Below are 17,710 nucleotides of genomic sequence, written 5' to 3' on the forward strand. Positions count from 1 at the left end.
TGAAGGGGACGTAGGTCCCCCAACAACCAAGTCCCGATTGAAGGCAACAGCTCAACCATTACAGGGGAGACACCGCCACCGCCAGGGCACCAGTTTCCCCAGGGCCAGTGTGGCAAAGTGTGGAGCTCCTCCGGCCCAGATTGTAGTCGGGGAGCGGGTAACCGGTGGTAATCCATCGCTACCAATAGACGTAACATAGGTGCAGGGAAGAGTGACCATCACCGCCAACTGCAGGGAACCGCAGCACCGTGAACCGTCCGAGGGACCCGTCCAACCAGCCGTTTGTTTACCGAGAACTGTGTCGTGGTTACTGGCTGAGTGAGTACCTCCGATCCGCAAGGCACAGCGCTGCCCCCGCGTCCCTGCGCCCACCAGGCCCTGCATCTTCCACATCATCACCGGGCCCCGGGATCACCAACCCCTACCCACGGAGGGGCAACACAACACCTAGCTGCTCCACATCACCACTCCCGGGATCCCCGTATTGAGCAGCGGTGGTGCTACAAATCACCACAACCGTGGGTGGCGTCACGGACATTATCCCAACACCCAAATCCCCCCTTTCACTCACGGGCGAGGAGCGCCGCTCGAGAACCCCCGGGATCCGGCCCACAGCTCGAGCCACCACTGAGCAGCGGCAGCCGCCGGACCCGAGCAGAAGGGGTGAGCGCGGTGTGCTGACACCCTCCTCCCCGCCCGCGACAACTTGGCGTCACGAACAGGATCTTACCGCTCTGCCGTCGGGTAGAGGTGCGCCTTGTTACCGCCGGAGGTATCCGGCAGAAAAATTTCAGAAGCCGCCATCTTTGGCGCGAAAAGTTCCCGCTCGAGCGTCTTCTCGAGTAGCAGAGGCGCGAAGGCCAAGACCCCGCCCCGAGAGAGGAGGGGCCGGAAAGAGCTAAGGGGGACGCGATGGCGGCTGGACGCATGTAGCTGCGGCTATAGAAGCAGGGACGCCAGGACTCTGCAGCAATACTGGGTTCCTGGAAGGCACGATTGCCAAGATGTACGATCCAACTCCCAACGAAGAAGCCCCCGCGCCCGGCACGGCGACGTGGTTGAGGGACCGGACCGTCCCGCTGAGTAACCGTCTGCAGGCTCATATGCAACTCCTCCTGGAGGAGTGGGAGACCGACATGGCGGACGTGGTGGCTGCTATGTGGAGACGCGAGGCAGAAGAGGATTTGGAGGAGCGGGTAAGCGACCCACGCCCCTGTATTCCTGAGGGATCGGCCGTTGGAGCTGAGGGGCCCGGCCGGCTTCCGCTCACCCTACCTCTCTCCCTGCTACCCATAATGGCTGCTGCCGCCCCACCATTAGGCCCGCTACCTGCCCAACCGGTAGCGATACCCTGCCCAGCCGCTCCGGCGGACCAGCCGGCTGCAGACGTCCGGGACGTCCCTGAAGTATACCAGGGGGAACCGCTAGAACTGCACCCCCTTAACAGCATGGTGTCAGAAGCCCCAATAGAGACTGTGCCAGACCCGGAGCCCGAGACCGTGGCCTGGATGAAGGCCCGGGTGATGCAATTCCACCAGCGTCAGCAGGACCAGATCTTCCGGATGATGGAGCAGTGGACCAACGAGGTGGAGGAGCTGCTTACAAGTGCCCCGAGGTACGGAGGGGGAATGAATGTAGCAGAACCGACTGGTGACCCACGTCCCTATGTCCTACCAGGACCGGCCGCTGCGGCTGAGGGGCCCGGCCTAGTCTCGGCCTATGCATCACCCTTGCCGTTACTCATCAGGCGCCTTAATGTCAGCTCGCCTAATCTGCTGCTCCGTGCTACCGCAGAAGGGGCTGAAATGCTGGATGCTGGAGAACAGGAGGCTGCGGCAGCTGGCGGCAACCCGCCTGACGCAGGAACAATAGATGACAACTCCTTCCCCAGCTCCGGGTCCGCTGTTGCAGTTGAAGGAGCCCCAGTGGTCGTCCATGCCCCGTGTACCGGCGGAAATGGGTACCGGGTGCCCCTGTCACCGCAGGCATGTCAGTGCATGTTGGATATGCTGGTGGAGGGGGATGGAGCTGCGTTAGCTGGATATCCGGAGTAGGGCAGCGGAGCACCGTTGTCCAGTCCCCGTTGGGACCACCATTTTGTTGAAAAGTTTGAAAAGTTGAAAGTTCAGCTGATGAAAAATGATAATTACCGAACAGTAACCAGATTTGCTTTGTGATTGAACCGGCTGGAGCCGGCACCGTTGTCCCTGTGGGGACCGTTTAAAAGTTTTGCATGGGAACTATCCATGGACAAGCCCGTGAACTTGCAGGGCACCACAAACGTTAGTGGCTTGTAAATAAGTTGTTTACCGTTACCGTTTTCCGCATTGCCGCCTCCGGAGAGGCAGGTTGGAGGGAGGGCCCTGAGCAGAGCAGGCTGGGGCCCAGCAACCAAAGGAACCGGTGTCTACCCTCTGGAGGGAAGGACAGATCCCGCTCGGGTAACTTGTGCTGGACTGTGGGTCAAGGGGTGCTGCCTGGGCTTTAGGGGCAGCATCAGGGCCAGGTTGCTTGGGTGGGAGAGAGCGGAAACCGTAACCGTAAACCGTTATGCAACGTTTAAGAAATGTGCCTCCCGTTAAGGGAAGAGTTATTAAAAATGTACATATGTTATATTATTATTATGTTATCTTTTACAGAAAAATAAAACCGGTGTTGGACGGCAGCCCGCGGACGGTCTGCATTTTGCTAAGGGGGAATGTGTCACCCTGGGCAAGCCAGGGGACACAGGTCACAACAACACACACACCCCACATTCCCTGCAGGTACACCAGCTAACCAGAAATCCTTGTTGCCTTCCTCCAGGGGCTGGTGTCCACACCAGGGGGTGGAGCCAGGCGGTTGGTGTCCACCCACCAAGGAGTTCACAGCCCTGTAGGCAGGAAGAAGCAGGCAGATAGAGTGTGGAGTTTGAAGAGAATGGAAGTCTAGCTGAGGGCTAGAGAGGAGTTCAGCCAGGGAGGAGGAGGTGGAAAGAAGTGAAGTGTAGTGGAGCTGAAGAAGAAAGCTGAAGTGACAGAGAAGTGAAAGTAGAGAAAGTGCAAAGTGGCAGTTTAGTACAGCCTGAAGTGGTCTGAGGCTGTGTGCCTGGACAGAGACAGCAAGGTCAGCAGACGGCGGAGATTGTCTGGAGTGGGACTGTTTGGAGGTTCCTGGAAGGACCGCGGACGGGTGGTGACCCGGCGGTCTGGAGCAGTGTGCAAAGGACAGTCAGCACCAGGGCAGGGGCCTCTCGGACCCCGGCAAGACTAGGAGTCGCCAAATTTGCCGAATCCGTCAGTGAAGGGGACGTAGGTCCCCCAACAACCAAGTCCCGATTGAAGGCAACAGCTCAACCATTACAGGGGAGACACCGCCACCGCCAGGGCACCAGTTTCCCCAGGGCCAGCGCCTGCGGGCAAAGTGTGGAGCTCCTCCGGCCCAGATTGTAGTCGGGGAGCGGGTAACCGGTGGGAATCCATCGCTACCAATAGACGTAACATAGGTGCAGGGAAGAGTGACCATCACCGCCAACTGCAGGGAACCGCAGCACCGTGAACCGTCCGAGGGACCCGTGCAACCAGCCGTTTGTTTACCGAGAACTGTGTCGTGGTTACTGGCTGAGTGAGTACCTCCGTGCCGCAAGGCACAGCGCTGCCCCCGCGTCCCTGCGCCCACCAGGCCCTGCATCTTCCACATCATCACCGGGCCCCGGGATCACCAACCCCTACCCACGGAGGGGCAACAGAACACCTAGCTGCTCCACATCACCACTCCCGGGATCCCCGTATTGAGCAGCGGTGGTGCTACAAATCACCACAACCGTGGGTGGCGTCACGGACATTATCCCAACACCCAAATCCCCCCTTTCACTCACGGGCGAGGAGCGCCGCTCGAGAACCCCCGGGATCCGGCCCACAGCTCGAGCCACCACTGAGCAGTGGCAGCCGCCGGACCCGAGCAGAAGGGGTGAGCCTGGTGTGCTGACACCCTCCTCCCCGCCCGCGACAATACTCCCCTTATCGTTGCTCATTGACACGACGTTCATTTTCAAAATTCCTGGATGCAGGTTTTTCGTCGTTCCTGAGGCAGCACACATCGCTCCGTGTGACACCCCGGGAACGACGAACATAGCTTACCTGCGTCCTGCCGGCAATGAGGAAGGAAGAAGGTGGGCGGGTTGTTCCGGCCGCTCATCTCCGCCCCTCCGCTTCTATTGGGCGGTCGCTGTGTGATGTCGCTGTGATGCCAAACGTCCCTCCCCCTTCAGGAAGAGGATGTTCGCCGCCCACAGTGACGTCCTTCGTGAGGTAAGTACGTGTGACAGGGGTGACCGATTTTGTGCGACACGGGCAACAAATTGCCCGTCACGCACAAACGATGGGGGCGGGTGCGATCGCACATGCGATCGCACGATAAATCGACGCGTGTAACGGAGGACAGATCAAGAAGTAGTACCTCACACTGAGAGGAAGGAAGCAAAGGAAAGCCTTGTCTGTTACCACGGTGTGAAGTCTAAAATGACCTTTCTGGTTGGCTAAATGAGCACTGGTGTTGCGTGTGTTATTAACCGTCTACAACGATGACCGCCAGAGTGGGGTGACCAACACTGGCCTGAAGAAAACAGTAACTGTTGTGCACCCCACAAAAGGTACCATCCGCATATAGTGGCTCCTTTGCGAAGCAGTGCGGCGCCTGAGTGGCCCGGGGCCAGCACCTTCTTTCACATACAAGAAGACCCAGGAATCTTACAGAACTGGAAGACTTTTCCAAGGAAGAAGCGTTAAAAATCCCTCAAATAAGAATTGAAAAACTTTTGGTTGGGTACAAAAAGCGTTTACAAGCTTTGATACTTGCTAAAGGGGGTGCTACTGTCGCGGGCGGAGGAGGGGACGCTGCGCTCTCCCACTGCTCGGGTCCGGCCGCTGCTGCTGCTGCTCGGTGGTGGCGCGAGCGGTGGGCTGGATCCCGGGGACTCGAGCGTGAGTGAAAAGGGGAATGGTTTTGGGGATTTATTGTCCGTGATGCCACCCACGGTTGTGGTGAGATTGGTGACACCACCGCTGCTCTGGACGGGGATCCCGGGAGCGATGACAGGGAGCAGCTTGGATGTTGGTTCTCCCCTCCGTAGGTAGGGGGTGGTTGTCCCGGGGCCCGGTGATGGGGTAGGGATGGATGGCAGGCGGGTTAAGGGGCCTGGTGAGGTGCAGGGTCGCGGGGGCAGCGTTGTGCCGCACGGCACGGTGGTACTCACTCAGCCAATCATGAACACAAAGTCTCCGGTAAAACAAACGGCTGGATGGACGGGTCCCACAGATGGCCGCGGTGTTTCTCCTCCCGGCAGGTTGATGGTGACTGCCTTTCCCTGCACCTGTGTAGTGTAGACGGCTCCAATGGGTTCCCACCGGTAACCCGCTCCCCAGCTTGGATATGTGCCGAAGGAGCCCCTTTTGCCCGCAGGCTCTGGCCCTGGGAACTGTAGCCTTGGCGATGACTGTGTTTCCCTCTAACGGTTGGACTGTTGCCTTCTATCGGGACTTGGCTGCTGGGAAACCCCGGAGGTTCCCTTCGCTAACGGATTTGACAATTTCAGCGGCGACTCCTAGCGTTGTCGGGGTCCGTAAGCCCCTGCCGGATGGTGCTGGCTTCTCTTTGCGTACCGGTCCGGTACCGCTGGGCCACCGCCCGTCCACGGTCCTTACGGCTAGCTCCAATAGGCCACTCCTGCAGACGGTCACCACCGTCTGCCAACCTTGCTGTTCCGTCCTGGCCACACACCCGGACCAAATTCAGACTGCTCTTTTACCACCTCACTTCTCCACTTCCAAACTAATCTCTTCCCTCTTTTCCCGCCTCCAGGACTGTGAACTCCTCGGTGGGCGGGACCAACCGCCTGGCCCACCCCCTGGTGTGAACATCAGCCCCTGGAGGGTGGCAACAAGGATTTTTGTTTGACTTGGGTGTGCCTGACCGGGGTGTGGGGTGTGTTGGTGTAGTACCTGTGACGTCCTGGCTTGTCCAGGGCGCCACACTACTATGTGCTAACCATGCAGGGTGCCTAAACTTTTGCAACAGCCCATTTTCCTTTTTGTTAATTTTAAAATGTAAAAGATTATTTTTTTGCTTGTTTTTGCCTAAAATATGTAGGAAATGTGTAATCTTTAACTTTAAGCCTTTTTAGAGATCATTTAGCGTTTAAGGTTGAAGGTAGACTTAAGTTAACCGCTCACAATAACAGTAATTTTAACAAGGGGTTCCCAAACTTTTACATGCCACTGTAGTATGTTAGAAATATCCATGCAGCAGTCACCCACTCATGGTGTCAGTGCCCCTGCGCCCAGAGTATGAAGGGTTATGCTTCTCCGGGAGGCAGGCACTGCCAGGAATACAGGCAGCGCGCGCTGTGTCCCTCCCCGCAGGCAGCTCCCAGGTGAGCAGCTCAGGTGTTCAGCCAGCAGCAGAAGAATCACAGCAAGTCACCGTCACCTGTCAGGACCAGGCAGCAAACAGGACTCCAGAAATATATATATATATATACAGACTACACCAGGTAAGTGACACTCTGTACCGGTCCTCTTAAGACATGGGGGTTTCCTCTGGGTGCTCTGGTTGGCACCATCCAAACTAATGTTACATATAGACAATGCCACCCGACCACCATGGCACATTTTGTCCTACGCCCTCCTCCATGGGTGGCATTACCTTCTGTTTCTCCCTATTAACATGAAGCCCATAGCAAAAAGGGGATATATCTACTTTATTTTTATATAGCTCCATGTCAATATCATTAACGGGGCTCTGAGGGAGAGGAGCATATAGAATATATGCAGTGAAGTGAGTGGAGATGTTACAGAGTGGAGTATGGAGAGAAATGAGTGAGGTTGTTAGAATGGAGCATATAGTCTATAGGGAATCGAAAAGGTCGAGAAGCGATGGGTAGTGGGGAGTATTGTGAGCCCCCCTAATTTGAGTCCCATCCATCAGTCAAGGATTGATCCCTTATCCGACAGGCAAATGTCTTATATTTTAAGAAAATATTGATGTAATTATACTTTCCCCTTTGAACTTCTAGTTTTATTCTTTATCCTGAAATCCAACATGAAATGTTAAAAATATAAAGTAATGCATTTTGTATATTATTATTTTTTATTGCATTTTTTTTTTACAACTATTTTAGAACACTAGTTGATCCCTAACATTAACACTATCCCTATCCCTATCCTAAGCCGTAACTCCATTTCTCCGAGGATGTCAGTCCGATCTCGGAACGCAATGCACAGACTTGTTGCGGGATTCTAGACCTGTGCGTGACAGCCTCACGGAAATATATGAAGCTTGGGTTGGGAGAGCCATGCGAGGTCCATGCTTGGACGCATTGGCACAAATGTCTTCATCAGGACCTTACTCTAATTCTAGCTCTCTCCCTAACCTTGTCCCTTTCACCTACCTTTCACCTAACCTTTGCTCTAAATATATTCAAACCCATATCCCTAAGCTTAGCCCTAAACTTAACCCTAACCTTGTTTCTTTTCCTAACCCTAGCCCTAACACTAAAGCCTGCTTTACACGTTTCAATATGTCGTGCGATTGCATTTGCGATCGCACCCGCCCCCATCGTTTGTGCGGCACACGAAATTTGTTGCCCGTGTCGCACAATGCTGTAACCCCCCGTCCCACGTACTTACCTTCCAAACGACCTCGCTGTGGGTGGTGAACATCCACTTCCTGAAGGGGGAGGGACGTTCAGCGTCACAGCGACGTCACTGTTGTGAATGTCAGTTATGCTTTTGCTGCAGTGAGGCTCCCTCTTGTGGCCAGGAATGGTTTGGTCACAGACCAGGTGTGTTGAGCAATGGGTGTTTCCATTGCTAACTCTCTGCTTATTTAAACCCTGGTCTACTGGCAGGCTATGCCGGATGTCAGTTGTTCTTTGTACACTAGTCTGCTTCATCCTGCTCCAGACCACATCTACCCCAGATAAGTGCTTGGCTCTTTATTTGTTGTTTGGTTCTTTTTGCTCTTATCTGAGTTTGTCATTTGCTGTGGTTATTTTCAGTTTATTTGCATGCAGGGATCTTCCCTCTCAGTTGCTTAGCTGGGAAGCTCCCTGCAGCTATGTTTGGAGTATTGCTCCTATTAGTCCATGTGTTTGTTGCTTCTTGAATTTGTAATGGTTCCTGCTTTCTGTTCATTGGTATGACAAGAGCACCTGGTATAGGACGGAGTTGAGATCTAGCAATCTGAGGGTTTTTTTGTACTATCAGGTTTTTGGATTTTTGCAGGGTTTTTCTCTGGCCACCATCAGTCCCTTTCCTATCCTGTCCTATTTAGTCAGTGGGGCCTCACCTTTTGCTAATCCTATCATCTATCTGTGTATTGTGTTTTCCTATATCACCGCAGTCTTTGAATGTGGGGGGCTATCTATTCTTGTCTATTTTCTGAGGCAGAGAGTTATTCATCTTTCCTTCCTTTAGGATTGCTAGTTCTCCGGCTGGGTTCGCGGTGCACAGGATGTTAGTTCACCCCTCGGCTACTTCTAGTGTTGATGGTTAGTAAGGGGATGGCGGCCAGATTAGTTGCCAATGCTCTTGTCACCTTTTACCAATGATTTATGGTGGTCTTCCATGGTTCTGGATCATAACACGTCACACAGCGGCCGGATAATAGAAGCGGAGGGGCGGAGATGAGTGGGACATAAACATCCCGCCCACCTCCTTCCTTCCGCATTGCCGGCGGGACGCAGGTAAGCTGTGTTCATCGTTCCTCGGCTGTCACACGGAGCGATGTGTGCTGCCTCGGGAACAATGAACAACTGGACGTTCGATTTTTTGAAAATGAGCGATGTGTCAACGATGAACGAGAAGGTGAGTATTTCTGCTCGTTCATAGCTGTCACACACTACGATATCACTAACGTTGCCGGATGTGCATCACTTACGACGTGACCCCGCCGACATCTCGTTAGATATATCGTAGCGTGTAAAGCCCGCTTAACACTATTCCAACTTTGATCCTTCAGCCTAGTCCTATCCCTAACCCTAAACCTAACCCTTTGAAAAATTGTAAAATCCTAAAAGCACCTGGGTAGTGCACTTAATTGGATACTGTCTTCATTAATTAGCTACTCAGCTAATACTTGGTCTACCTATCCAGAGAGCAGCAACCAACGACAAACTCACATCGCCTGTTGCGATCTGCATATACAGCATCGAGCAGGCTCTTATTGTGCTGGTCTAAGAAGAAGAGGTGCTTACAAGCAATAATTTCACAGGAAGGGCTGGGGGTGTTGAAATTTTGCACCTCTATAGACTTTGGTATCTTGGACACTTGCCCCTGAGGCCCCCAAAATGCAATACTATATAGTATGTTTATGGAGTGGAGATGTTTACAAAGATGAGTAGATAGTATATATCAAGTGAAATCAGTGGGAAAGGTTAGAGAGAAGAGTACATAGTATACATAGTAAAAAGGGTGAGGAACTTCAGTGGTGTACCGCCAATAGAGGCAGGCCACGCTACTGCTATGGGGCCTGTGAGCTGGTGGGCCTGGTGGCGGCTGTCTGCAGTGTCAGCGCCAGCATCAGGCCCTCGCCCAGGATCGCACTTTCAAATGTATCAGTTGAAAGCAATGATGAGATGGAGTGCAGCGCTCCCTCTCATCATTGTCCTGCTGTGTCTGTGCTCTGACTACTCAGCACAGCGGTGACATCACTACTATGTGCCGCTGTGTTGAGATGTGCAGAGCAAAGACATAGTGGGCGAACAAGGAGCAGTGGCAGGGGAACGAGGAAAGATGAGTATGTATTTATTCAGTACACGGTGGGGGTGCATAATGCTATGTGGGGGGGTATAATAATATGTGGGGCTGCATAATACTATGTGGTGGTGTATAATACTAGTTGGAAAGAGCATAATGCTATATGGGGGGTGTATAGTGCTATGTGAGGCTGCATAATACTATGTGGTAGTATAATACTATGCGGGGGTGCATAATACTATGTGGAAGTGTGGTGCCCTGGACAAGCCAGGGGCCACAGAGCACAACACCCACACACCCCACACTCCCGGTCAGGCACACCGAAGTCAGACACAAACCCTTGTTGCCTTCCTCCAGGGGCTGATGTCCACACCAGGGGGTGGGCCAGGCGGTTGGCCCCGCCCACCGAGGAGTTCACAGTCCTGGAGGCGGGAAAAGTAGACATTAGTTTTGGAGGTGAAAGTGAGAGGAAGGAAAGTGGTAGTGGAGCAACTAACTGACAGCGTCCGGGTGTATGGCCCGAGCGGTACAGCAAGGTTGGCAGACAGTGGTGACCGTCTGCAGGAGTGGCCTATCGGAGTCTACCATAAGGACTGTGGACGGGCGGTGGCCCGGCGGTACCGGACCGGTACGCAAGGAGAAGCCAGCACCATCTGGCAGGGGGTTACGGACCCCGGCAAGGCTAGGAGTCGCCGTGAATTTGCCGAATTCGTTAGTGAAGGGAACCTCCTGGGTTTCCCAGCAGCCAAGTCCCGACAGAAGGCAACAGTCCAACCAAGAGAGGGAGACACCGCCACCGCCAAGGCAACCATTTCCCAGGGCCAGAGCCTGCGGGCAAAAGGGGCTCCTCCAGCCCATATCCAAGCTGGGGAGCGGGTTACCGGTGGGAACCCATTGGAACCATCTACCGTACATAGGTGCACGGAAAGGCAGTCACCATCAACCTGCTGGGAGAAACAACACCGCAGCCGTCTGTGGGAACCGTCCATCCAGCCGTGTGTTTTACTGAGAACTGTGTCCTCATCATTGGCTGAGTGAGTACCACCGTGCCGTGAGGCACAGCGCTGCCCCCGCGACGTTGCACCTCGTCAGGCCCCGCAACCCGCCTGCCATCCATCCCTACCCCCATCACCGGGCCCCGGGACAACCAACCCCCTACCCACGGAGGGGAGAACTAACAACAAAGGTGCTCCCTGTCACCGCTCCCGGGATCCCCGTCTAGAGCAGCGGTGGTGTCACCAATATCACCACAACCGTGGGTGGCGTCACGGACAATAATCAAATCCCCACAATCAAAATCCCCCTTTTCACTCACGGGCGAGGAGCGCCGCTCGAGTCCCCGGGACCCAGCCCACCGCTCGAGCCACCACCGAGCAGCAGCGGCAGCTGCAGCAGCAGCGGCCGGACCCAAGCAGTGGGAGAGCGCAGCGTCCCCTCCTCCGCCCGCGACAGAAGTGTATAATACTATGTGGGCTACACAATACTATGTGGGGGTGTATAATACTATGTGGGGTGCATAATACTATGTGGGGGTACATAACACTATGTGGGGCTCCATAAGGCTATGTGGATCTGTATAACACTATGTGGGGCTACATAATGCTATGTGGGGGTGTGTAATACTATGTGGGAATGGATAATACTATATGGGGCTGCATAATACTATGTAGGGGTGTATAATACTATGTGGAGTGCATAATACTAGGTGGGAGTGTATAATACTATGTGGGGGTTGCATAATACTTTGTGGGGGTTGCATAATACTATGTGGGAGGTGCATAATACTATTTGGGGATGTATAATATTATATGGGGCTGCATAATACTATGTGGGGGTGTATAATGCTATATGGGGGTGTATAATGCTATGTGGGGCTGGATAATGCTATCTAGGGGTGTATAATACTATGTGGGTGGTGCATAATACTATGTGGAGGGTAATAATACTATGTGGGGGTGCATAATACTATGTGGGGTGTATAAGACTATATGGAGCTGCATAATGTTATGTGGCGCTGCATAATGCTATGTGGGGGTGTATAATACTATATGGGGCTGCATAATGCTATGTGAGCATGTATAATACTATGTGGGGGTGCATAATGCTATGTGGGGGTGTATAATACTATGTGGGGCTGCATAATGCTTTGTGGGGTGTATAATACTACAGTATGTGGGGATCATGTACTACTATGTGGGGGTACATAATACTATGTGGGTGGGGTAAAATACTATATGGGGCTGCAAAATACTATGTGGGGCTGCATAATGCTATGTGGGGTGTATAATAACTATGTGGGGATGTATGATGCTATGTGGCACTGCATAATACTATGTGCAGCTGCAAAATGCCATGTAGGGCTGCATAATACTATGTGGGGGTTCCATAATACTATGTGGGGGTTCCATAATACTCTGTGGAGGAATATGGGGAGTGTACCATAGTATATGGAGGACTATGGGTGCATTAGACGATATGGAGGATTATATGGGGCCCATTCTGTATGGAGGGCTATGGGGGAGAATTATACTATATAGAAGACTATGTGGGGCCCATTACTATATGGAGGACTATGTGAGACCCATTATACCTTATGGAAGGCTTTGTGGGGCCATTTTACTATTTGGAGGGCTATGAGGGTGCCTTTAGACTTTATCTAGAGTTATTTGAGGGCCATTATACTGTGTGCAAGCAATTATACAGTTAAGGTTTGTGTGGGGTCCGTCATACTGTATGGAGGGCTGTGTGGAGCCATTATACTATTTTGAGGGATAGTAGGGGCCATTACACTATATGTAGGCCCATTATACTGCATGGAGGGCTGTGTGGGGTCACAGATGGGGATATTACTGTGTTGGGGGTCACCATTGATTGCTGGGGTAGTTGAAGGGGGTACAGTAGGTTCATCATATTCTGTGTGGAGGGTACAGTGGAAGAATTTAGTGAGGGGTATGCACTTCTGTTGCCATCACACTTTATGGTTGCAATGAAAGGGGAATCTAGGGGCTTCAGTAGGAGGAAAATTACTTGGTAAGGGCTGTAGAGTTGTGAAATATATTCTACCATGACCCAACCCAATATTTTTTTTATTTGCGGGGGGCTCAATTAGAAATTATGCCCATGATTTCTATGTACGCCTCTGGTGAGGGTATTTACTATATATAGTAAAAATGAATGAGTGAAGTTAGAGAGGGAAATATATTGAACATGTAATGAAATAATGAAATTAATGGGGCAGGTCTAAGAGAAGAGTATATAGTGCATACATACTATATATATATATAAAATGAGTGGGAGAGATTAGAGAGAAGAGTATGTTGAATATATACTGAATGAGTGGGAGAGGTTACAGAGAAGAGTACATAGTGTATATAACAAAATAAGTGGGAGAGATTAAACAGAGGAGTATATAGTATATAATTAAATAAGTGGGAGAGGTTAGAGAAAAGAGTATATTGAATATATAATGAAATGCGTGGGGAAGGTTAGAAAGAAGAGTATATTGAATATGCAATGAAACGGGTGGGGAAGATGAAAGAGAAGAGCCTATAGAATATATAATTAAATGAGTGGATGAGGTTAGAGAAAAGAGTATATAAAATATATAATGAAATGAGTGGGAGAGGTTAGAGAAAAAGAGTATATAAAATATATAATGAAATGAGTGGGAGAGGTTAGAGAAAAAGAGTATATAAAATATATAATGAAATGAGTGGGAGAGGTTAGAGAGAAGAGCCTATAGAATATATAATGAAATGAGTGGGTGAAGTTAGATAGAAGAACATATAGTATATATAATGAAATGAGTGGAAGAGGTTAGAGAGAAGAATATACATTATATGAAGTGACATAAGTGGAGATGGTTTGGTTATAGAAAGGATAATATACAGTAGTATATACAGTGAAATGAGGGGGAGTAGTTTGATAGAAGAGTGTATGGTATATATTTAGTGAAATTAATTTTATGGAATATATGGGAAGAGTCAAATTGATATAAGGAAGATTAAAACAAAATTCCAGGTATATTCCAATAAGTATTTACACAAAAACTGGAAAATCCAGAAAGCCATTGTAATAGTGTATCACACATCCGCTTAATATATAAATACAGCGCTCTCCTCTGCCAGGACTCAGAACACTGAGCCTTCTGTAACTACAATAAAAGACGCATTTCGGGCTCGGTCACGTGCCATCTTTTTATTTTGCATATCTACGTCGTTATTTGCCTTTTAGAAAAGGGTGGGGAACAAAATCATTTTCATATCCTTCATCTTTTACGCAAACAAAGTAGAAACATTATCATGGTGCCCTTTCCAACGCCTTGTGACGAAATGACACACCGCAATACGCGGCATCGTGCTGTGACCCGGGCATCGTTCAGCGGTCACATATTTACCAAGCCTTTCTATGGGTTACCTATTCTAAGTCGCGACCATTAATGATTTAGTGCCACGTGTCAATCATAAACTGCAAGTTAACCAGTTTCAATGAGTTTGGTCAGATTCAGTTTAATATATTGTACACAGTTACTGTGCCTCGAAATGGCAAGCTGCCCAAAAACCAGTGCCAACCACAATGACTATGAACGAGCCATGGTGCCCCAATAGCAGCCACATTTCCTTCTATCTTGCCAGCCTTTAAACCCCTAGTATCCCTTGTAAGAGCCAATGTGCCATAAGCACTACTCATGTATCATGAGGTATGTTATGACACAAAAGGGGCCCCTAGGCTGGCCCTCAGACTCGTGACCCTGCGCTGTCCCATATCTTGGTGATAGGCTTGATGGTAGCCAGGTCTGAGCCCCCAACATGACCCTGACTCGTGTTTGAGCCCTGGGGCGGGCCAGAAAACACAATAAACTGACACAAAACGACAGTGATAAGGGAGAACGGAAACTCGTACATATTGCACTCAAAACACAGAGGAGAGAGAATATGTGTACAGGGGAACAACGAAAAAGGGAATGAAGAAACACACAACAGGGGAACATTCACATCACTCAGAAGCGCAACAAAGATCACCATAAACAAGTTCACCAACAAGACCGGAATCGCTGGAGCTTATGCTGAAGCTATAATCAGCACTGGGCAGTAAGATCCAGGATCTTATATAGGAAGTAAATTACTTTGATTGGTAATTGGCAACTTGAGCTCCTAGCAGAGTTCCCCAGGTCAGCAGGAATTAACTCCTGCAGGACTGAGGAACAGAGCACATGAAACAGCCAATCCCCAGCTTTGGCTGAACAACTAAGAGACATCAGGTTGCCTGTCAGGCTCTTCATAATGCTATGTGATGGTGCATAATACTATGTGGAGGCGCATAATACTATGTGGGGCTGCATAATACTATGTGGAGGTGCATAATACTATGTGGGGCTGCATAATACTATGTGGGGGTGCATAATACTACGTGGAGTATATAATACTATATGGGGCTGCATAATACTATGTGGTGGTGTAAAATGCTATATGGGGGTGTATAATGCTATATGGGGGTGTATAATACTATGTGGGTGGTGCATAAGCGCAACACGGATCACCATAAATAGGTTCACCAACAAGACCGTAATCGCTGAAGCTATGCTGAAGATAGGTCCAGACCCCCAGCGTAACCCTGACTCCTGTCCGAGCCCTGATCTAACTCCCCCTCTCCCCCACCCTTGGGGCGGGCCAGAAAACACAGTAACAAAAACCCCACAAAACAACACAAACAATGGAGAACAGAACTCAAAACACACAGGAGAGAGAATATGTGAACAGGGGAACAACAAAAAAGGAAATGAAGTAAGGCACAACAGGGGAACGTTCACATCACTCAGAAGCACATCATGGATCACCATAGACAGGTTCACCAACAAGACCGGAATCGCTGATGCTATAATCGGCACTGAGTAGTAAGATCCAGGATCTTATATAGGAAATCATTGACTTTGATTGGTAATTGGCAACCTGAGCTCCTAGCAGAGTTCCCCAGGTCAGCAGGAATTAACTATTGCAGGACTGAGGAACAGAGCACACGAAACAGCCGATGCCCAGCTCTGGCTGAACCACTAGGAAACATCAGGTTACTTGTCAGGCTCTGCAGTGTGAACAGAGCCTTATTCTGCCTTGACACCTAATGAGTGTGGACCTGAACATCGCATGACACCATGTAGCTCCTTGCTGTTGCAGATTCCAGCAGAATCATTCAGCACTCTGACATTACGGGACAATGGACTGTTTTATCTTGGACATAGAGCAAGCATTATATTCATCATCACAACATGGAGGATTAATAATAATAATAATAATAATTTTATTCATTTATATAGCGCTATTAATTCCATAGCACTTTACATACATTGGCATTAAGGAAGAAAACATACATAAAACAAAAAGATCACACAGTACAGCATTAATAAATGCTAACAATTAGCACAGCACCTCTCCACAGCACAAGCCTGCAGCTGTTGTACACTCCAAAGTGTTCACCAGTCACAAAGCCTAGTAACAGTCCCAGTTTCATCAGTAACAGCCAAAGTGCCCTCAACACCCAGCCCCGTAGCTCCTAGCACTTGTTCCCCAAAATAAACAATGACAACAGTAACACAGGAACTGTCACACTAACTTACAAATCCACAATCCCCCAAGTAAAGGCCACAGTGCGTTACTAACAGCCACTATTTCCCAGCAAAAAGCCATATTGCCTCAATTGTAACAGTCATAGTCCACTGGTAACAACCACAGTGCCCCAACTAACAGCCACAGTCCACCAGGAGACACCATTTAAGGTCTCATTGGTCCCAGTTCCAGCGACAGTGCTCCTACTAACAGCCACAATGCCCTCTGTAAAACTTACAATTTTACCGGTACACACAACAGTGCCTCCAATATCAATCACAGTCCTTTAGCAAAATTCACAGTACCCCATCAAAAGCTACAGTTCTCAAAGAAATATCCACAGTACCCCAGTTACAATCGCAATGCCCCTAGGAAGCATCACAACTCCAGCAGTAAAGGCAACTATGACTCAAGAAACAATCACAATCCCCTAGTAACAGCCACAGTACCCCAATCACAGTCACTATGTTCTCAGTAACACTCACAATGCCCCCAATAAAAGTAACAGTACCTCCAGTAACACGGTAATAATCATGGTCACCTACGATAGTAACAGCAACAGTACCATATTAAGAGTCACAAAACCCCCAAAACAGCCACAGAACCCCAGGTATACCTACAATGCCCCCAGTACACACAACAGTGTCTCTCTAGTAACAGACACTTTACCCCAATCACAGTCACTATGCCATCAATAAGACTCATAATGCCCCCAGTTATACAGTAACAATCACAGTCACTTAGTAACAGCAATAGTACCCTATTAAGAGCCACAAACCCCAAAAAACAGCCACAGTACCCCAGGTACACTCACAATGCCCCCAGTACACACCACAGTGTCTCAAGTAACAGCCACAGTACCCAATTAGGAGACACAGTAGCCAAGTAACAGCCTCAGTACCTTAGTAACACCCACAGCAGACCCAGTACACGCAACAGTACCTCCAGTAACACCCAAAATACACCTAGTACACACAACAGTGTCTCCAGTAACAGACTCAGTGCCTCATTAACAGTCACAGTATCCAACTAACAGCAACAGAACCCCACTGACAGCTGAAACGCCTTCTGTACATGCAACATTGCCTCCAATTGCATTCATGGTATCTCACTAAGTGCCACAGTAGCAAAGTAACAGACATAGTACCCTTGACACTCTCACAATGCCCCCAGGAAATGCAACAGTGCCTCGAGTAACAGCCACAGTACCTCAATAAGAGCCACAGTATCAATTATGAGACAGTACTACAGTAACTGCCCCCAAATCACTCCCTCTACATGCAAAATTGCCCCCAGTAAGAGCTACTTGGGTTCTGTGGCATTAAAAGTCACAGTATCCACCCCCTCCCTGAACATGAAACAGTGCCTCCAGTAACA

At 49.9% G+C, this 17,710-nt stretch overlaps 1 protein-coding gene across 2 annotated transcripts in view; it reads left to right on the forward strand.

Moving 5' to 3' along the window:
- The window catches only part of LOC142304297 (tetraspanin-1-like), a 221,325-nt gene that overhangs the window by 14,013 nt on the left and 189,602 nt on the right, over positions 1-17,710 (forward strand). Inside the window, exon 1 of one of the 2 annotated variants that reach the window (XM_075346541.1) lies at positions 6,373-6,529. The exons of the other annotated variant lie outside the window; for it this stretch is intronic. The gene's annotated coding sequence lies outside the window, so the exon portion shown is untranslated. Of the gene's footprint in view, positions 1-6,372; positions 6,530-17,710 lie in introns of those variants that run through there. 2 annotated transcript variants of the gene reach the window in all.

Source organism: Anomaloglossus baeobatrachus, chromosome 4 (genome assembly GCF_048569485.1).
Source record: "Anomaloglossus baeobatrachus isolate aAnoBae1 chromosome 4, aAnoBae1.hap1, whole genome shotgun sequence".
NCBI lineage: Eukaryota > Metazoa > Chordata > Amphibia > Anura > Aromobatidae > Anomaloglossus > Anomaloglossus baeobatrachus.